At 49.2% G+C, this 21,528-nt stretch overlaps 1 pseudogene; it reads right to left on the bottom strand.

The window, feature by feature from the left end:
- LOC105539040 overlaps positions 1-3,060 on the bottom strand; it is a 12,393-nt pseudogene extending 9,333 nt beyond the window's left edge.
- Positions 3,061-21,528: the final 18,468 nt, after the last annotated feature.

Below are 21,528 nucleotides of genomic sequence, written 5' to 3'. Positions count from 1 at the left end.
AAAGGTCCCCAGGGAAACCTCTTTCCTGTCTCTCAGACTCTTCCATTCAGATGAGGGCAGAATCAGATTGGAAGGGGCTATCAAGAGAACTGTTTTACTTCATGAATCTTCCTTCCTTCCTTCCTTCTTTCCTTCCTTCTTTTTTATTTTATTTTATTTTATTTTTATTTTTTCAGAGGAAATCTCACCCTGTTGACTGGGCTGGAGTGCAGTGGCACAATCTCAGCTCACTGCAACCTCCGTCTCCTGGGCTCAAGTGATTCTCGTGCCTCAGTCTCCTGAGTAGCTGGAATTACAATCACCCACCATCACACCCGGCTAATTTTTGTATTTTTCATAGAGATGGGGTTTCACCATGTTGGTCAGGCTGTTCTCAAACTGCTGACCTCAGGTGATCCGCCCATCTCGGCCTTTCAAAGTGCTGAGGTTACTGGTGTGAACCACTGCGCCCGGCTTGTGAATGTCTTTGACTCCATCTACTTCTCTATACCCCCACAGTGTAAGCCTCCCATTGACACAGGAGCTAAAAAGGAATGATTTAGGCAGCTAGTGAGGGTAAGAGAGTCCTCGCTAAGGCTTCCCTTTTAACAAAAAGCAGTCCCCAAATCATTTCTTTTCTAACAAAAAGCAGCCTGTAAAATCGAGCTGCAGACATAGATAAGGAAGCTGGAAACTTGCACAGGTGAATGCTGGCAGCCGTGCCAATAGGAAAAGGCTCTCTGGAAGCCAAGTATCTTCAACATGGAGGCTCCTTTTTCCCTTTTCTTTGTCACGACGTGTACAGAAAGAAACGGGGAACACGGAGCCAGCCAGGTGGAGGACCTATCTGCATAATAAAAGTTTAGGGGCCAGGCGCAGTGGCTCACCCCTGTAATCCCAGCACTTTGGGAGGCCGAGGAGGGAGGATCAGTTGAGGTCAGGAGTTCGAGACCAGCCTGACCAACATGGCGAAACCCTGTCTCTTCTGAAAATACAAAAATTAGCCAGGCATGGTGGCATGTGCCTGTAATCCCAGCTACTTGGGAGGCTGAGACAGGAGAATCACTTGAACCCAGGAGATGGAGGTTGCAGTGAGCTGGGATCACACCATTGCACTCCAGCCTGGGTGACAGAGCAAGATTCTGTCTCAAAAAAAGATTAGGGTGGGGAAGCCAGCTTCTTCCCGAGCTATGTAAATGGAACACCTGGTTTGACCAATCTTCTGGGCCCTATGTAAATGAGACACTGCCTCCTCAAGCTCATCTATAAAACCTGGTTTTTTAGATGGAACTGGAACACCCACTTGGGAGCTCCTCTTTCTCTGCAGGAAGGCGAGCATTTCTCTTTCTTTTGCCTATTTAAACCTCTGCTCTTAACCTCACTCCTTGTGTGCCTTGTGTATTCTTGTCCTTGATTTCCTTGGCTTGAAGCAATGAACCTCAGGTGTGACCGCAGACGATCCTGGTGGGTGCCTCACTGACCTGCTGCCTTCTATTCTCAGTCCATCTTCTGGTCTCCACGTGGCAGCCAGAGGAGCTGCTTTATTTTAAGGTTTTGATTGGTTGATTTAAATTGGTAAACACATGGTTCAAAATTAGAAAGGTACAAAAGTGTAGGCAGAAAAAAGTCTCCTTCCACCTCCCCCCGACTTTTTTTTAAGAGACAGGGTCTCACGATGTTGCCCAGGCTGGTCTCAAACTTTTGGCCTCAAGCGATCCTCCCACCTTGGCCTCCCAAAGTGCTGGGATTACAGGCGTGAGCCACCGTGTGTGGCTGAGATATATATTTTTAGACACACATACACACACACACACACACACACACACACAATGATCATGTCATTCCTCTGCTGATAGCCATTCAATGGCTTCCCATTTCATTGAGGATAAAACACCAAGTCTATAATAAGGTCCTAGGGTCAGGCTCGAGCAGCCCTGACTCCCTGTTTGGGATCTCCTTGCCACCCAGAGTTGGGACCCTCGGGCCTCCTCTCAGTCTCTCCAGCATGCTGGCTTCACCCCCTTCAGGGTTTGTACACACACTGCTCCCATTGCCTGGAAGGTTTCTTTCTCCACTTCACCTAGTGAAGCACCCTCATTTTTCAGATCTTGGCCTGAGAACTGCTTCCTCATGGAAGCCTTCCGTGATCCCCACGCCTGGCCAGGTCCTAGGGTCATGGGACCCTGTGACACCACTTCAGATCTCTTACCACCATTTATCGCCATTCTGTTTTGAGAGACTATTTGATCACGGGATTTGAGGAATCCTGCACTAGACTGGCAGTGACAGGGCAGCAGTTCTCCTGCTTTCCTCATCACCATATCTCCAGGGTCCAGCACAGTTCCATGGAACAGAAAGACAGCAGCTAGTGTTGGCCGAGCGCTTACCATGTGCCAGGCCCCATTGTCAGCACTTCCTATACACATAGCACATAGCACACATAGCACATTCCTATAATCAACAGGAAAGCCTGGAGACAGGTGCAATGATCATCTCTATTTTACAGACAAGGAAACTGAGGCTCAGTTAAGCAAGTCAACTAATATCACTAATAACTCTGACATTACATGCCGCCTGCAGGTGTTTGGTAAGTATTTGTTGAATGAGTGACTAATAAATAAAAGAGAGAATGAAAAACAGAATGAATGAAACTCTCATGTAATGGAGAGAAAAGCTGAGACCTCCCCCAGGAGAGGAGCAACCTGACTAGGTTATTCAATGCGGCAGAGGTGGAGCTGGGAGGGTGGTGCAGGTGCTGCCCATGGGGCCGGCTTCTCCCAGCTGTCCCACCTGGCCTCTCAGCCACATGCCCCTGCTAGCCAGTAGCCCCAGCCCCAGCAACTCAGCCTGGCCCTCACTGCCCTTGCCTCCTCCCTCACAGTGGCTCTCCCACCCTTTCCCTAGAGCTTCCCAAAGCCTGTCCCTGGATGCCTCCTCCCAGAAAATCGGCAGGCCTCTCCAGATTCCCCCAGCCCCTCCACTTCTGCTCTCAGACACCCTCCGGCATGGACCCACACAGCCAGGGCTACAGGTGCAGCCCCTGAACCAAGAGACATCCTCACCCTCGCCCCCGCCGGCCATCTTTTCCGTTCTTCAAGTTGTTCTTGTCTTTTTTTCAATACAAAATCCCTGTGTGATGTTGGGAGTTAATTAATTGTATTCTGGCCAATTAACTGTAAGGAAAGTTTTTCCTTCCTTATAGAAGAAAGGGCTTCCCTATAGAAGAGATGGCTACCTAGGGAGACTGCAGCGCTCTCTCTCTCTCTCTTTCTGTCTCTCTGTGTGTGTGTAAAACTCCATCTAGCTTTGATATCATTTAGATATCATTTATGAGGACTTGATGTCCAGAGCTGTGGCAACCATTTTATGACATGAGACAATAAGCTTGCGGCTGAAAAGTCTAAATGCTGAGAAAGGCAGTGTGGAGAGAGCCTGGATCCTTCTTGATAATCTCCCTCTGGAGGGTTCGTTAGGTAAGCACTATTGTCCTTACAGCCCAGTGGTCATTGCTCTGATTTTCTGCAACTTGAAGCTGAAAGTTTTTTTTTTTTTTTTTTTTTTTGAGACAGAGTCTCGCTCTGTTGCCCAGGCAGGAGTGCAGTGGCGCGATCGGCTCACTGCAAGCTCCGCCTCCCGGGTTCACGCCATTCTCCTGCCTCAGCCTGCCGAGTAGCTGGGACTACAGGCGGCCGCCACCTCGCCTGGCTAGTTTTTTGTATTTTTTAGTAGAGACGGGGTTTCACCGTGTTAGCCAGGATGGTCTCGATCTCCTGACCTTGTGGTCCGCCCGTCTTGGCCTCCCACAGTGCTGGGATTACAGGCTTGAGCCACCGCGGCCGGCCTGAAAGCATTCTTCACTGATTGAGTGAGGATGCTTTCACCTCCTTAGGAAGCACATAGGAAGTTCAGGCACAAGGAGACAGGAGGGAAAGCGCTGACCCACGAGTCAGCCAACATGGACTCTCCCTGACTCCACCACCAATTAGTGGCCTGACCCAGGGCAAAGTCACTTCCTCTCTCACTCTGTTTTCTTCCTGGGAAAATGAGGGGCTGCATGACAGCAGCGGCGTCTCCTAACAGTGACTCACAAGCCCCCCAAAGCCACAGTGAGCTGCTTGAACTTTTACTGATGGCAGTGAGGGGCGGAGAGGGTCCGCACTGAGCTCAGCTGTGACGGTTTGGAGGTGACTCAGTGAGGAATCAGACAACCCCGGAGTCTTTTTTTCATTCCTGTTCCCCATTTGTCAGCAATCCTTCATCGTGCCCCAGTTTCAGGGTGTATTTTTAGTGAAAATAAACTTGCACAGCTCAGGATTACACAATTCCTTCAAGAGCTTCAGCATCACCTGCTGATGGACCCAGGCTAATGAGTAGGTCACGTGGAGGTGGTCACCCCCTCCCCGATGGTGGCTGGGAGTAGCTGGTGAGGCCCACCGACCCCAAAGTTCAGGAAGGTGGGCTAACGAGGGAAATCATTTAATTTTGCCGGAAAAACAGACAAACACAAATCTCCACGGCCTACAGCCTGGGGCGAGATGAGTGCATGTTCAGCCTGGGATTCAGAGTCAGGCCTTCGAGGTATCCAGCATCTAGTGAGGAAAACAGAGCTGCTTTTTGCAACCTTTTGCCTTCTAAATCCAGGCCTGCAACTGGCTTGTGTTGTGCCGAGCAGGTAAACGGGTTTGATCGGTTTGCCAAAGCGTGTTTGGGAGTGGGGAGCTGGGGTGGTGGGGAGGTTCAATCCTCTGCCTAAATAAGGGAAGAGAATTTAGCATTTCTAGAGGCCACGGAGAAGGCAGAATAATCACAGGCACTGTTGGTGACCTGCCCAGATCCCCACTGCAGGAATGAAACACTCCTCCTGCTGAGAACTGAGAACCACCCCAACCAAGAAGCCGCTGAGCTCACACTGCCCCAGCCTCATTCAATGACTCACCTACACAGGGATCAAAGAGACCAAGTCCCTGGGCTCAAGGTGGGATAAATCTGTGGTTCCCTCCATAGTCCGGAGCTTCTGGTGGGACCTGGCTGAGGCTAGGCTTCCACTGTCCCCCACATTCCTGCCTGGCTTCTCCCCCTGCCCTGTCCTGACTCCCTCACTTCCTTAAAAGTCCCTCCTGAGAGTTCGCCTTCCCTCCATAGATGACCTGCACAGGGACCTCTGTCTCAGATGCTAGTTCCGCAGAAGCCACCTATGACCTAGGGTATGGAAATGAGGAGGAGAGGGGGGCACTTGGGCTGGATAAGGCCCCTCAGATGGGACCAAACAGCTAATGTCCAAGGTCTTTTAAGCACATGAATATTTAATGTTCTATAATCCACATGAATTGAACTGTTTTGTATGAACCTTATTAGTTGGGTAGACATGGGCAGGTCTTTCAATCTTCTGCTGTGATGTAAGCTCTTAGCCCCTCCCCTGCAATCTTAAGTACAGTCTGTTACACACAGAAATTCCCTGCAAGTGTGTGTGTATGTGTGTGTATATGTGTGTGTATGCATGTGTGTGTATGCGTTTGTGTGTGTATGTGTGTGTATGTGTGTGTGTATATGTGTGTATGTGTGTGTGTATGTGTGTGTGTATATGTTTGTGTGTGTGTATGTGTGTGTTTGTGTGTGTGTGTGTGTGTCTGTGTGTGTACACACAGGGTTAGTGGTTGGGTTCCACAATTGGATTGACCCCAAATGGCCAGAACGTGCAGGATAGTGATCTAATCCATAAATGGAATTAACTCAGTAGAAAGGAGCTGGAGGTGATCACCAGCCTATAAATACTTGGAGAATTTGCATCAGTGTTGGAGAGGACTTGGAACTTCCTTGGGAAATAGATGAGAATTGGAATCATTCTTTATTACATCTTGAGGAACAGAAAGACAGCTGGTATGGAAGACACTACTAGTTGTCTACATAGCATCCATTCTCTCTTTCTTTCTTAGTAACAGAGCGTTGGTTTTATTCTGGAGAGCAGTGTGCTCAATTAAAAGAATATATTTCTCAGAACAGTTGGCATGGCCAATGAGATGAAAACACTAGCTTTTGTTTTGAGGTCTCTGTAAGAAGAGCACAGCATGGACCCTTTGTGTCCTGTCCTTCTCCCTGATGCTTCCTACCTGGAACATAGATGTGATGACTGGAGCTTCAGCAGCCATCTGGAACTATGATGAGACCTTGGGGATGAAAGCTCCATGCTGAGTACGGCAGAGCAGAAAAATCCAAGGACCTTCAGTCTCTGAAGACTCCGTGGAGGTGCCAGGCCAGCCCCTTTGAGGTTTAAACAATTGAAGTTGGAGCTCCAGTCCTCACAGCAGCATGCGTTCCTCGTGAATTCTGCTTTCACGAGCAGAGTCTTTGCCAAGTTACCCCCTTTTTACCAGGATCATCATTATTGCTTGTTCCCATGTTTTCCATGGGAACGATGATGGGAAAGGGAGAGCGTGGGCTTAGGAGTCAGACACTTGGTTCAGGGGACCTCAGCAGAGAGAGCAGTTTCAAGTTTGAGTGTGCTGTGGAACCACCTGGAAGGTTTGTTAAAATGTAGGCTGCTGCTGGCCCCCGACCCCGCAGTTTTTGATTCAGTAGGTCTAAAGAGGGGCCTGTGAACTTGCATTTCTAATTAGCTTCCAAGAGATGCTGATGCGGCTGGCCTGGGAACCACATCATCCTCATGGCAATCACACTACCCTAATTTTAAAATCTCTTTTCTGTCATTAATTTAACAACTAGGCACTTCATCCTGTATTCATTTCAACACAGGATGCATTCATTCATTTAACAAATAATTACAAAGCAGCCACTGTGTGCCAAGCTCTAGCACTGGAGACTCAACAGTGGAGCAAACCAAGCCTCTGATGTCAGCTTGGAAGCTAACATCCTTGTGCAAAAGAAGGACAATGACAGATAACCGATTAAAAAATATAACACAGCCAGGTGCAGTGCCATCCCAGCTACTCAGGAGGCAGGAGGATCACTTGAGCCCAGGAGTTTGAGGTTACAGTGAGCTATGATCGCATCACTGCACTCCAACCAGGGTGACAAAGTGAGATCTTGTCTCTAACGAGACAGAGAGAGAGAGAGTGAGAGAGACAGAGAGAGAGTGTGTGTGTCTGTATGTGTGCGCTATAGTGACAGGCAGGGACAAATGCTATGAAGAAAAATAAATCAGGGTAAGGGGATAGAGAGTGATAGGAGATGCAATTTTAGAGAGGATGGCCAGTGAAGGACTTTTAAAAGAAAAGGTGTACAAAAACTCACCTACAATGAAGGACTGAGCAGTGCAGAATTCTGGGTCAAGAGCATCTCAGGTGCAGTGAATGGCAAGTGCAAAGGCCTGGGGGAGGGACATGTTTGCTATGTTGAGTCCTCATCAAGATCTGCAGGCTGGAGCAGAGAGAGCCAGAGGGAGAGAGGCAGAAAAGAGGGCACAAAGATGGGCAGGGCCAGCCCATGGGGGTCTTTCAGGGCACAGTAAGGATTTTGGGTTTTAGTTAAAGCTCGAGGGGAGCCATTGGAAGGAGTGACATGATCTGACTTCTGTTTTCAAAGGAACACTCTGACTTAGGGGCTGCTGCTCTCATTCAGGCAAGAAATGATGGTGGCTAGGGTAGGATAGATGGGGAGAAGTGGACAGATCTAATAGGATTTGCTGTCACCTTGGATATGTGGTGTAAGAACAAGATCAGAGCCAAGGACAACTCCTAGGATTTTAGCCTGGGCAGCCAGGTAAATGGTGGCTATTCAGGAATTCTTAGATGCTGTATCTACTGGGGAAGGCCACAGGGAAAGCAGATGATGAAGACATAATGTCTGCCCTCCAGATCTCGCTGTTCAGTGGGATTCTCCATAAACATGCATTGAGGGCCCAGGCAAGATCATTCCCAAGGGGAGGGCTGGTCCTATTTGGGCCGCCTTTGTCAGTTTATATCATTAGGGAAATTCCTTTCGGGGCTCTAGTTTCATAACAGATGTCATGGGAAAAGCTACCGTGGCATCCAAACCCTGCTGGTTGAGCAACCCCGTAGATTACAGATAGATGTGTGGTTTACACATCGCTAGAATTGGAAAGAGCCAAAGAAACTGGTGAGGGAGGCTCAGAACAGAATTCCAGGTGAGCGCGATGCAGGCTTACTAAAATAACTCAGCATCAAGAGGAACAATGACAACTATGCTGTCACAGGTGTGCTGTACTGTAACAGCCTAGCAAACTCTTCTAGACTTGGGGAGTTAGAAACAGCATTTCAGGCTTGATTATTCATCAGTTGCTAGCTGGCAGGGGAGGGAGTGGGAGTCTCAGATTTTCTTTGCATTTTTTTTTCTAGTAGTTAATAATTCCTATATAATTCAAGTATCAGCTGAAGCCTTCCTACATCTTGAGAACTTCAAAAATATTAGTGTGTGGCCGGGTGCGGTGGCTGATGCCTGTAATCCCAGCACTTTGGGAGGCCAAGGTGGGAGGATCGCTTGAGACCAGGAGTTTGAGACCATCCTGGGCAACACAGCAAGACTCTGTCTCTACAAAAAATAAATAAATAATTAGTTGGGTATGGTGGCCTGTGCCTGTAGTCTCAGATACTTGGGAGGCTGAGGCAGGAGAATTGCTTGAGCCCAGGAGTTTGAGGCTGCAGTAAGTTATGATCATGCTACTGCACTCCAGCCTGGGCAACAGAGCAAGACCCTGTCTCTAATAATAATAATAATAATAATAATAATAATAATAATAATAATAAATAGTAGTATGAACCCCTCAATTATAAGCCCTCTGGAGTCTACATCAAAATTTCTGTGAATTTGGGGGGAGGGTCGGGACTCCTGTTGTCAAGGTTACCTTGTATCTCCAGGCAATTGCTTCTCTTAGCATTGCCTTTGTCTCACACAAAGCCGATGAGACTCAAAGATCACTTTCTTTCTTATTTTCTACTATAATCTTATTATAAGCAAGAGTCTCATATGGCCCAGTTTTTGGATGGAGTTGTATTCAGGATGCACAGTCCAGTAAACAAAGGTAATTAAAAAGTAATTCCAGGCTGGGCGCAGTAGTTCATGCCTGTAATCCCAGTACTTTGGAAGGCTAAGGCAGGAGGATCCCTCGAGCCCAGGAGTTCAAGATTGGCCTGGGCAACATAGCAAGATCTCATGTCAGAAAAAAAGCGGGGGGGATTCCAATTTTTATGTTCATCTTTCAAATCACCCTGAAGAGGACCTCCATCATATTTCATACCATTTCTCAAATCTCTCTTCTTTGTCTTGCCAGTTCTCACTCACAATTTCTTTTTTCTTTTTCGTCTTCTTTTTTTTTGAGACAGAGTCTTGCTCTGTTGCCCAGGTTGGAGTGCAGTGCATGATCTGGGCTTACTGCAACCTCTGCTTCCCAGGTTCAAGTGATTCTCCTGCCTCAGCCTCCCAAGTAGCTTGGATTACAGGTGCGTGCCACCACACCCGCTAGTTTTTGTATTTTTAGTAGAGATGGAGTTTTACCATATTGACCAGGCTGGTTTGAAGCTCCTGACCTCAAGTGATCTGCCCACCTCGGCTTCCCAAAGTGCTGGGATTACAGGTGTGAGCCACTACACCCAGCCTACATTTTACTCTCATACTTCTCAACTGGCAAACCTTTCAAACTTTTTCCCAAGTTTTGCCTCTTCCCATTGGCCTTTACAGTCTCTCTCCTTTCCTTCTTTCCTTTCCTTACTCTCCCTCCCCCTTCCCTCCCCCTTCCCCCCTTCCTCTTCTCTTCTCTCTCCTTCCTTCCTTCTTTCTTTCCTTCCTTCCCTCCCTCCCTCCCTCTCTTTCTCTCCTTCCTTCCTTCCTTCTTTCCTTCTTTCCTTCTTTTCTTTCTTTCTTTCTTTCTTTCTTTCTTTCTTTCTTTCTTTCTTTCTTTCTTTCTTTCTTTCTTTCCTCCCTTCCTCCTTTCCTCCCTTCCTCCCTTCCTCCCTTCCTCCCTTCCTCCCTTCCTCCCTTCCTCCCTTTCTCTCTTTCTCTCTTTCTCTCTTTCTCTCTCTCTTTCTCTCTTTCTTTCTTTCTTTCTTTTCTTTTCTTTTCTTTTCTTTTCTTTTCTTTTCTTTTCTTTTCTTTTCTTTTCTTTCTTTGTCTCACTCTGTCGCCCAGGCTGGAGTGCAGTGGCACAATCTCAGCTCGCTGCTTCAAGCAATTCTCCCACCTCAGCCTCCTGAATAGCTGGGATTACAGGTGCCTGCCGCTATGCCCAGCTAATTTTTGTATTTTTAGCAGAGACAGGGTTTCACCATGTTGGCCAGGCTGGTCTCAAACTCCTGACCCCAAGTGATCCAGCCGCCTTGGCTTCCCAAAATACTGGGATTACAGGTGTGAACCACCACGCCTGGCCACTGTTTCTTTATTTCTTGCCACTCTTCTAGTCTCACAAAAGGACGCAAAATAGGCTGCAAAAGTTCAAACTTGCATAGAGCTTGTGTGTACGTGTGCCTGCACACGCGTGTGCATGTGTGAGACAGACGTTAGCTTTATTAATCTTCTAAATACCCATTCTCTCTCCCCATATGGGCTCACTAAAGGTAATTTTCTTTGTCCACTCAACTTCTTCCCTCCCCCTGCCCACTCCCACAACACAGTCACTAGGGTAGAGAGCACGTCACTAAAGATTTGGTGGGAGAGCCCAAGGGATTCTGTCAGAAACGCAAGTAATGTAACCATGCACATCAGGCATCTGAGTTCTTAAGAAGCCTCCCACCACCTAGCCCTGGGGTTCTCACTGGCTGTCTATCCACATCAGCCCATCGTGACCCATTTTGATGGCTTCTTTATATATCACCTGTCTATACTGATTGCCACCGTCCCTCCTCTTCTTTAAGGAGCAAAGTGACAAATTTCACTCCTCATCTTTTTTTTCTTTTGAGATGCAGTTTCACTCTTGTTGCCCAGACTGGAGTGCAGTGGCACAAACTCAGCTCACTGCAACCTCTGCCTCCCAGGTTCAAGTGATTCTCCTGCCTAACCCTCCTGAGTAGCTGGGATTACAGGTGCCCGCCACTACATCTGGCCAATTTTTTTTTTTTTTTTTTGTATTTTTGGTAGAGACAGAGTTTCACCATGTTGGGCAGGCTGGTCTTGAACTCCTGACCTCAGGTGATCCACCTGCCTCGGCCTCCCAAAGTGCTGGGATTACAGGAGTGAGCCACCGTGCCGGCCTCACTCCTTGTCTTATGCAGAGCAGTTTAGCTCCTTAGCAGAAGGGTTGCAAGCATGGGAACTGGAGCCAGTCGGCTTGGGTTTGAATCCTGCCTCCTGCTAACTAGCTGTGTGACCTCAAGAAGGCTTCATCACTTCTTGTTTCCTAGTTTCTTCATTGCCAAAATGGAATTAGTGCTAATCCCTTCCTCCTAGGGTTGTTGGGAGGATTAACTGAGTTAACCGACATCAAGTACTTAGCGAAGCACCTAGTATAGAGCAGGTGCTCGTGAAATCTCAGCTTTTATTAGTCTCCTGAGCACTTGGGCTCATCCGTCATCTCCTAACAGAGAGACTCGTTCAAGCCTTCCAAATGAAGGATGCTTCCTCCCCAGGAAGGATTTTGGTGCTGGCCACGAATGCTGTTTAGCCTTGTTGCTTCCGTAAAGGGTACTGGGTTTGAATCCCGACTCTACCACTTTCTGGCTGTGTGACCTTAAGCAGATCCTTCGACATCTGTGAGTCTGTTTCCTCATCCTTAAAATGGAGATAACGGCGCTACCCATTTCCTGAGATTGTTAGGATTAAGGGAGCATGCATGTGAAGCCTCTGGAGTGGTAAGGATTTGTGGGGTGTCGGCGGGGCACTGGGTGCTGTCCAATGTATCAGTTCTCAGCCCAGTGAACAACACCCAGGTTGTGGTCCACAAATGTGTTTGCAGCCTCCCCGCCGCTCCCCCCGCCAGAGCTGTGCAATGGTGGTTCTTCATGAAGGAAAAGTGCTCCTGGGAAACAGACAGAGTTGGGATCAACTAACAAGGTGATCTCAGGGGAGGGCAAGACCCCTGTGGACTGGGAAGACTTTCTAAGGGAGGGAGAGCTTGGGCTGGGCCACGTAAACAGGGAGGATTTGAATAAGGACCATGTGGAAGGAACTTCAGACAGGAGGGGCTCCTGAGCAAAGACTGGGAGGTAGGACTGGGCTTTGTGTGCAAAGCCAGCTTCCTGGGAACCGCCACACCCTCTGATTCAGCTAAATCCACAGATAGGGCTGAGCAGCTGGCTGGGCCTGGGCAGAGGGTTCGTGTTATGGGTGGGTAACTGACAAGAGCAGAACAGAGGGCTGCGGAATGTCCCCTGCCAGGCCGAGGTGCTTGGACTTCAGTGTTATTAGTGATAATAGCAAAGCAATAAGAACAAGCATCACTTGTTGCACTCTCAGAAACCAAGCACCGCATCTCAGAGTGCAACACTGTAGCTCGGAGCCACACATCAAATCTGCGTCAGAGTCTGGGTGGATACTGAGGTCCAGTGGACCCCAGAGGCCAGGCCCCTGACTACAAGGAGAGCCCACACTGTCCCGGGGCACCCACAGCCTCTGAGCATTGGCAGAGTCCGTCCTTAGGGTCAGCTCTGTCCCAGGAAGGAGGTGGGGGTGCCTTGTGAGCATCCTGTTGTCCGTCTCCTCCCCTCCCCCATTTCCTCTTCTTCTCTCTGCTCCTCCTTCTGACCACGCACTGGCTGGGGACACCTCCAGGCCACCCTCAGCCCCCAGTGGATTTGGCCTCCATGGAGTGCAGCCCGAGTGTCTCCAGAGCCCTTCCTCCAGCATTCCCTGTCTGGATAGGACCAAGCGAGGTAGAGGTGGCGCAGGCGGAGAAGGAGGAGAGAACCTTCTCCAATGAGAGAGGGGACTGCACCTCTCCAACCCAGGTTTGGCATTTTATGTGCTGGGAATGAGAAGCCCAGGGTTGCTATGGAAACTACCATCCCCTGCTCCCTCTCTTATTCTCTGTGGGAAGTTCTTGCATGTGAGGGGTGTGGGGTACGTGGGTAGGGGGCACTCCTGCTGCACACAGTGCTGGAACGCAGAAGGACCGTCTCTAGGGGTGGGAGACGCAAGGGATGGATGAGAGCCAGGAGAAGGGCCTCTGGGGCTCCTGATCCTAGGAGGGGCTTCAGGGCTTCCGACTTGAGAGCGGGGCCAGGGGCAGCCATGGAGCTCAGGGGGATTCTCTGGAATCATCCTGGGAGTGACCATGCATACTTGAAAGGCACAGAACAATTTGTAAAACGCAGTCAGATGGGCCACTGGGAAAGAGCTTGGGCCCTACAGTTACCAAGATGTAGGCTTGAATACCCGGACAGCTCATGCTCCTAAGCTTCAATTTCTCTACTGGAAGATATGCCTAGTGACAGCAGCCTCAGAGTGTGGTGACCTGAAACCATGATGCTATGCACCTGGTCCCTGCCTGGCGTCTATAAAGCTGGCAGTATCCAGTTAAGGGGGGCTCTTCTCTTCCCTTTCCCATCTCACCCAATCCCATTCAGATAGGCAGTAGGAGCCCACTTTACAGATAAGGGGACTGAGGCCCAGCCAGGGTGAGGAAGGGGCTCAGGGTCCATAGGGGGTCTGGGCAGGGCCAGGAACTACACAAGCTCTTCTGCCTTCCCTTGCACTCTTGTCCCTGCTGCCTGGCGCTGGCCTTAACTGTCAGCCACCGTGATCTGCAGGACTCCCTGCGTCTGAGTCCGGTGCTAAGCCCCCGCGCTTCTTGACACCGTTATTAGGGGGACCAGGCCTGTGGCAGAAACAACTTTCTTTTGGCTTTTATTATTAAAATAGAATAAAGTACCAAGCTTTCTCTGTGGGGGAGGGAAATGATGGAGGTGGGGAAAAAAACCAGCCTCCCAGCTCCGAAGCCGACACCCCCATGCAGCAGCACCCCTCAGCTCCCAGAAAGGAAGGAGTTCCTTCTAGGTGAGTTGTCAGCTCTTTCTGGGGCAGAAGAAGGTGGAAAACTAATTTTAACCTCTTAGGACTTTTTTTTTTTTTTTTTAGCTTTCATGTTTTTCAGACCAGGGGAAGGACATCAGGTACCCCGCCACGTCCATTGAGTCACGGGGAAAGAAGGGAAACAAGGGTGATTTCGCCTCCACCAGGCAGGTTTTGCAAACCCCAGGTGGATACTGATGCCAACCTGGGCTCGGCAGGTCTCTACTTTCTCCCTGCCACCCCACCAGAAAATGAGGTCCCTCCTATTCCACCTCTCCCCAAATCCAAGGAAGGTGTCAGCAGGCTGAAGTCAGGTATGTGAGGTTATGAAACCTGGGGCCTGAGTTCCAGACCACCTCCTTCAGGGATTTGCTGTGTGGCCTTGAGTAAGCCACTTCCTCCTCTGGGCCTCAGTTGCCTCATCTGTCCCAAGGGGAACACTAATTTCCATCTTGTTCACTTCCCAGGGTGGCCACAGAGGTTTAAACCAGTGTGGGCTGATGTCTAGGCCCCAGCATTTAGAGGCTGTAACCAAACTGGGAGGATCCCATGGAGAGTGATCGGAATGGGGCAAGGACCCCTAATCTACCCACTTGATGGGGGAGAACCAAGAGCTCAGTCTCCACGTTCATATTGAACCCAGCCCAGTGCTTGGCATGTGGTCATTAAGGCATGTTTAGAACAGGATAAATCAATGAGAGTTCCCATAGGGAACGATGGGACAAGGTTAGCCTGAGAAGACATTCATGGGAAATCAGCCAATTGATCTACAAGCAGTAGAGGGGCTGTCACAAGGCTTGAGGAAGAGATTAGAGATAGTGCCTGGGGACAAATGAGTAGACACTGCAAGAAGACAGATTTCAATTCTACACAAGGGCCATGGAGTGAGAGCAGGGGAATGAGCTTGGATTAGGCATTTGCAATGTGTCTGGAAACTGAATGGAAATGGCTATATTTTGTTGAGCCCTTGCTGAGAAGCAGTAAGCTGGGGTGAGGACTCAGTGTCTGGAGCCAGATGGCCTGGGTTCGAATCCTGCCTCTGCTACTAATCAACTGTGTGGCCCTGGGAGAGTTACTTCCCATCTGTGTCTCAGTTTCCGTTATCTGTAAACTGGGGAAAATAATGTTACCTGCCTCAGGAGCTGCTCTAAGGATTACCGCACATGTGCATAGATAAATCTACCTGTAAATCTATAGATGATTTACGTCCATAAATCTATCCGGAGCACAGCCTGGCGAATAGGAAGTGCTTCATAAGCGCTGTGTGAGTGTTGGCCAGGAGCACTGCTCCCCCTTGGTCCTGCGCTACTTCATTTCATGTAATCTTCCCAATGATCCTAGAAGAGGTGCTGCTATTATCGCCATTATCCAGATGGGGAAACTGAGGCCCATCTAGATTCAGCAGAGTGCTTAAGGTCACCTATCTTGAAAATGGCAGCACCAAAACTCGAGTGTAGTTCTGCTTGCTCGGAAGCTAGAATTCCTAATCACTGAGTAATGTTCAGATCATCCCTCTTGAGAGAGACAAGCTGTGCCCTGCTCTCCCAGCCCAGGTGCAGAGGTCCAGAGACAGCAAGTACCAGACTCAATGCCACAAAGCTGTCTAGTGAAAGAACTCAGGTTTGGCTCCAAGGTTCACAGGCTTGCTTTCCACGGCACCATAGCTAACCCTGGCTGCTATCTCGGGCCAGCACAGGTTGGGTGGGCCCTCCGTGAGGATGCTGAGATTCAAGATGAGAAAAGGTGACCTTTCTGCTCTCTTGTAGCTCTGAGTGGGATGATTAGGTGAGATGATGAACATGGAGGCCCTCCAGAGGATGGAAGTCGGGCGCACACGTGAGACTGGTGTGCGGCTGCTCGTTACCAACAGGGGCCAGAAAGCCCAGATTCCCGTTTGTGGGAGAACAGGAAGCACCCACACATCACCCGGATTATTTCTTCTCTTTCCCTCTCTCTGCCGCCTTGTCTCTCTCTCTCTTTTTGTCTGTGTTTCTGCCTCTCTCTCTCTCTCTCCTTGTCTCCCATCCTCCCTCTCTCTCTAGAAAAAGATGTATTCCCCCCTGCCCGGCAGCACACTCAACCAAAATGAGTAATTAATCCTCACAGCTCCTCTTTATCTGGCCCTCTCCTATTTGGTTACTTTTGGCCCAAGAATATTGGAAGATATGCTACCCAGAGTAAATTACCTTGTTTAACTGACTCTCTGCTTGGAAATATGTTACATTCTAAAGGTCATTTTATAAAAGGGATTACTAGATCAAGGCAATGCCACGTCAGCTTGATTGCTGTATCAACGTAAGAAACCAGGGCAAAAATAGAGAATCTAGAGTTATTTACTCGTCTGTGTCAGGAAGCAGGCTATTCATCTTTTCTGGAATCGAGTAAAACTGCTCCCAACACATTTCAGACAGGAATCTTCATATAACGGGAGATAATAATAGGAAGATACACTGGTTTGAGGGTTTCTTAAAGAGAGATTCGATGGAGTGGAGGGGTCTGGAGATATCCGGCTTTCATCATGGAAAATAATATATCCTCTCTCTTTTTCTTTCTTTCTTCTTCCTTTCTCTCTCTCTGTTTCTTTCTTTCCTTCCTTCCCTCCCTACTTCCTTCCTTCCTTCTCTTTTCTTTTGTTTCCTTTCCTTCCTTCCTTCCTTCCTTCCTTCCTTCCTTCCTTCCTTTCTTTCTTTCTTCTTTCTTTCCTTCCTTCTTTCTTTCTCTTTCTCTCTTTCTTTCACACCTTCTTTTTCTTTCTCTCCCTCTCCTTCCTTTTCTTTCTCTCCCTCTCCTTCCTTCCTTCCTTTTTCTTTCTCATTCCTTCCTTCCATCCTTCCTTTTTTCTTTTTCTTTCTTTCCCTTTCTTCCTCTTTTTCTCTCTTTCTCTTTCTCTCCTCTCTCTCCTCCTCCCTCCCTCCCTCTCTCTCTCTCCCTCTCTTTCTTTCTGGATCCAGCGTTTACTCTGTTCTAGGCCCTGGGAATACAAAGAAGATGGACATAGACGCTGGTGGACGAGGGGGCACGTCCTGGCCTTCTGAAGCTTTGGGTCCAGGAGAGGACACAGGCGGGTAAGCAGCCATGGAAGATGGTGCAGAGTGCCATGCTGGGAACAGTTTGCTGGGGGTTCGTGTGGATCCCTGCAAAGGCTTGTTCCAGCTTAGGAAATGTTAGCCTGACCAGGTGGAAGGCTCACCTCTGCTCGCCATCTGTTGAAGAAGGGTCACGTACGTGCCACCTGGCTTCCTGCGGGGAGATAGCATCTGGAAGGCAGAGAAAGCTCCTCTGGGGGGAGAAGTTTCACTAGGCACCATCATGATTTATTCAGCAGCGTCAGACACCTGCACCCTGGGGCCAGCGCCGGCCTTGGTGGTTCTCCAGGATTCGTTCTGGGTGCACACACCTGTCTTTTCCTATACCCAGGGAACAGGGGCTGGGGGACAGAGGCCAGTCCAGAGGCAGCAGCCTCTCCCACCCTTAGCCGGCTGGGTAGGGGAAGGAAGCAGTCCTGGCCGGAGCCCCAGACTCACAGCGGATGTGACCAGCTCACCTGGTGGCAAGAGGGCGCCAGAAATGTCCTTGGAGCCCTGAGTCCCAGCACCAGGACTGTTCCCCACAAGGTTGCTCCTCCTAGGCTCACCACGAGACTCACTATCCCGTGAAGCCTTCTCCTAGTAACCCCGGGCGGAACTCACTGCCATCAGCACCTGGCAGGCTCCCTTTGTGTGGATTGTGTGTGCACACACGTGCACGTGATGTGTTTACAAACTAGAGGTGGGCTGTTTTGATACCTCCAAGCTAGGATTATGTTAACACTGTCTGAGTAATATAAATCATCACTGATTAAAACCAGCTTGCATTTGCATAACATGTTGTACTTTTCCAGATGCTGCTCACATCTTCATTTTATGCATCGGTCTCACCAGAATCCCAAGAGTCGGAGAGGGCGGGTATTAGATGTCCCCAAGAAGTGTCATCTGGCGTTGATGACTGAGCAAAGAGGAGTCAAATCTCCTGGACCCCATGCTCACAGCACAGCTGGAGGAGACAGAGGTCTCGCCTTTACCGAGCTTAGCGGTATGACATGTTTCTCCAGACCATCCTTGCAGTTTTTAACACCACTGTTTTAATGATAATTTTGTTTAAAATTTTATTTTTATTTGGCTAAAGATTGAATAAGGCTGGTGCAGTGGCTCATGTCTGTAATCCCAGCACTTTGGGAGGCTGAGGCGGGCAGATCACAAGGTCAGAAGTTCGAGATCAGCCTGACCTACATGGTGAAACCCCGTCTCTACTTAAAATACAAAAATTAGCCAGGTGTGGTGGTGCACGCCTGTCATCCCAGCTACTCAGGAGGCTGAGGCAGGAGAATAGCTTGAACCCAGGAGGTGGAGGTTTCAGTGAGCCGAGATGGTGCCACTGCACTCCAGCCTCGGTGACAGAGCGTGACTCTGTCTCAAAACAAAAGCAAAAACAAAAACACCCAAAAAATCCAAGATTGAATGAATAGTAAGCTAGGAACATAGTAGCTGGTTCGTGTAAAGTTTAGTTGCCTAATATTGATATTAGGCAAAGTTTTAATTTTTACCATGTACAGCAAAACCTAATGCTGTTTCCCTATTGTTATTCTACTTTCTTTTGGTGTGTGGCCATGAAGACTGAGGCTGGCCATAGCCAGGACCCACCCCAATAACCATTTCTTCTGTTTTCGTTTTGAACAGGCCCTAAGCTAAGCACTTTGCAGGCACGATCTCAATAAACTGTGATAACAAATCGACAAAGTGTGGCCAGGCGCAGTGGCTCACGCCTGTAATCCCAGCACTTTGGGAGGCCGAGGCGGGTGGTTCATCTGAGGTCAGGAGTTTGAGACCAGCCTGAGCAATATGGAGAAACCCCGTTTCTACTAAAAATACAAAAATTAGCCAGGCGTGGTGTCAGTCGCCTGTAATCCCAGTTACTCTGGAGGCTGAGGCAGGCGAATTGCTTGAACCCAGTCGGGCAGAGGTTTTGGTGAGCTGAGTTCACACCACTTCACTCTATCCTGGGTGAAAGAGTGAGTCTCCATCTCAAAAATAAAAAAGACAAAATGGATATCAGTTTTATTCCCATTGTGCAGATGAGGAAACTGAGGTTCGGCAAGGCTCGGTGATTTACTGACAGTTACACTGGTAGGAGTGGTGGTGCAAAGGTCCACACCCAGACTGTCCCCAGCTCCTGGGGGAGTAACCATTAAGCTTTACTGCCTCCCTCTTCTCCAGCTCCTCTGCCATAGTGGGGCTCCTCTTCCACTGCCAGGACCCCAGGTAGGAGCAGGGAAGTCGTGGGGAGGGAGAGTGAGCCCTGGATTGTAGCAGCGGCCACCAAAGGCAGGGCCACTGGAAGATGAGGCTACATTAGGCTTTTCATCCCTGCTGCTCCCTCCAGCTCCTTGTTACTATCCTTAATTATGAAATAACAGCGGTTCCCAGGCAGAGGGAGGGCGGGAGGGTGGCAGAGCGAGCATCCAGATGGCCCTCCTGGCAAGCGTGGGCCTCGCCTGGTCTTTATGTAAGAGTTGCTCTGCTTTCCAGATTGCCTTCGAGTCAGATGTTTAAACACTTGTTTTGTGTTTATGATACAGAGGAAGAAATTAAAAGGCCCCCAGGGGAAAACGAAGAAAGGAAAAACCAGGAGTGATTCTGGGGGGTTGTCAGGCCAGATGGTGAGATAAACCGAGTCTGGGACTGGTTTTCAGATGACCGTGAGCAGATGGCTGCTCTGGCCTTGGGTGGTGAGATCCAGGGGTCCATGTCAGAGGGAAGTGGGTGAGCTTCCTTCAGGAAACAAAACAGGAACTGCCAGCGACCGAGGGCCTGCTGTGTCCTCAGCACTGTGCTCTAGCACACTTTATATGCTCTCTGTTTTTCTTTTCTCGTTTTTTTTTTTTTTGACAGAGTCTCCCTCCATCACCCAAGGCTAGAGTGCAGTGGCACAATTTTGGCTCACTGCAGCCTCAACCTCCCAGGCTCAAGTGATCCTCCTGCCTCAGCGCTGCAAGTAGTGGGAACTACAGGCATGCACCACCATGCCTGGTTAATTTTTTAAACTTTTAGTAGAGACGAGATCTCGCTATGCTGCTCAGGCTGATCTCAAACTCCTGGGCTCAAGTGATCCTCCCACCTTGGCCTCCCAAAGTGCTGGGATTACAGATGTGAGCCACCTTGCCGGCCTACGTACCCTCTCTTAATCTCTCAACAGCCCTGTTTTACAGATGGGGAAATCAAGGCCTGGGGGGCTTGGTGACTTGGCCAAGGTCAGATTGCCTGATGTGTAGAGTTGGCCTGGAACTGCTGGAAGTTTTTCCCGCCTGGAACATTCTTCTTGCATTCAACTTCCGCTCCTGCAGAAAATCCCCAGGAAGCCAGCCCAGTTGAGTGCGCCGCTGTCCCCTAAACTTCCTGTGATTGTGACTTCCGAACTGGATATCTTACTGCATCTGACTTTCGGTAGCTCTATAACTGTTCACAGGCCCCTGGAATCTGCACTGGAAAAGGCCTCAATGGTCAACACTCCAAGCCACCACTGACTTTTTAGATCCCCTCAAAGGCATCCCAGCTCTGTTGAACACTGACACCGAAAGGGAATCGGTCAGTCACTGCTCCTTTGAACGGAGTTCGTGGCTTGACACTTCTTCACTGTAGAATCTCTTAATGGATGGAACCGAGTCTTCTTTTCCCTCTTCTATATCCTGTAGGGGCTAGTGCAGTGCTGGGCCCACTGAGAGATGGCAGAAGCACAGCATAAGAATTGCAAGAGCATAGAATCACCATCTCTTTCTACAGGTGAGGAAATTAAGGCCCAGATTGCTGGAGGCTTACCTACAGTCACACAGTGAGTGGTGGACAGAGCTGGAACAAGGACTCAGACCACTTCCTAGTCCAGAGCTCTACCCACTCTTTGCTGGCCTTGGGTCTTGCTCCTCCCAGAAGATTTGGGTGTTCCCTCCACAGTGCTCCCCAGGGACCTTGCACAGACCACTGTGAAAGCATGTACCAGAATCTGTTGTCACAGAATACCCAGGGTTTTGGAGGCCAGGGACCTCATGTCATGTCTCTGGACCTGCAGCTTCTTCTGTAAGCCTGGCCCAGAGAAGCCACCAGGAAATGTTGGGAAAAGGCAGGAGAAGAGGGAGGGGGCAGAGGAAAGAGGAATGGAGCAGGAGCAGGGGATAGCAGGGGCCTCCCCTGTGAGGGGTCCCCCAAGACGGCCTGTCATTACAGCCAAGTCAGAAGGAATTGTGACCTGGTTGACTATGAGTAGGAGGTGTCTGAATATGGCTTCGTAACAATCATGGTAATATAGAGTTTACAAATACACTCTGCTTTATCCGATTCCCAGTGCTTGTTGCGTTTGGTTTGCACAACACAGGGGACATGCGGCTTGTATTATGCTGATTTTGTAGATGAGGAGACTGACGCTCAGTAAGGTCCTGCTGTTAATTAAAGACAGAACTTGGACTCTTGAACCCACACCTACCAGTTTGTAGCCAGAATCATTTCTGCCATGACATATTTCCTTCCTTCCTTCCTTCCTTCCTTCCTTCCTTCCTTCCTTCCTTCCTTCCTTCCTTCCTTCCTTCCTTCTTCCCTTCCTTTCTCTCTTTCT

The sequence above is a fragment of the Mandrillus leucophaeus genome, unplaced genomic scaffold (genome assembly GCF_000951045.1).
Source record: "Mandrillus leucophaeus isolate KB7577 unplaced genomic scaffold, Mleu.le_1.0 Scaffold2, whole genome shotgun sequence".
Classification (NCBI taxonomy): Eukaryota; Metazoa; Chordata; class Mammalia; order Primates; family Cercopithecidae; genus Mandrillus; species Mandrillus leucophaeus.
Note: the sequence above shows the minus strand (reverse complement) of the source record. Positions and strands in the feature narration are given on the sequence as shown.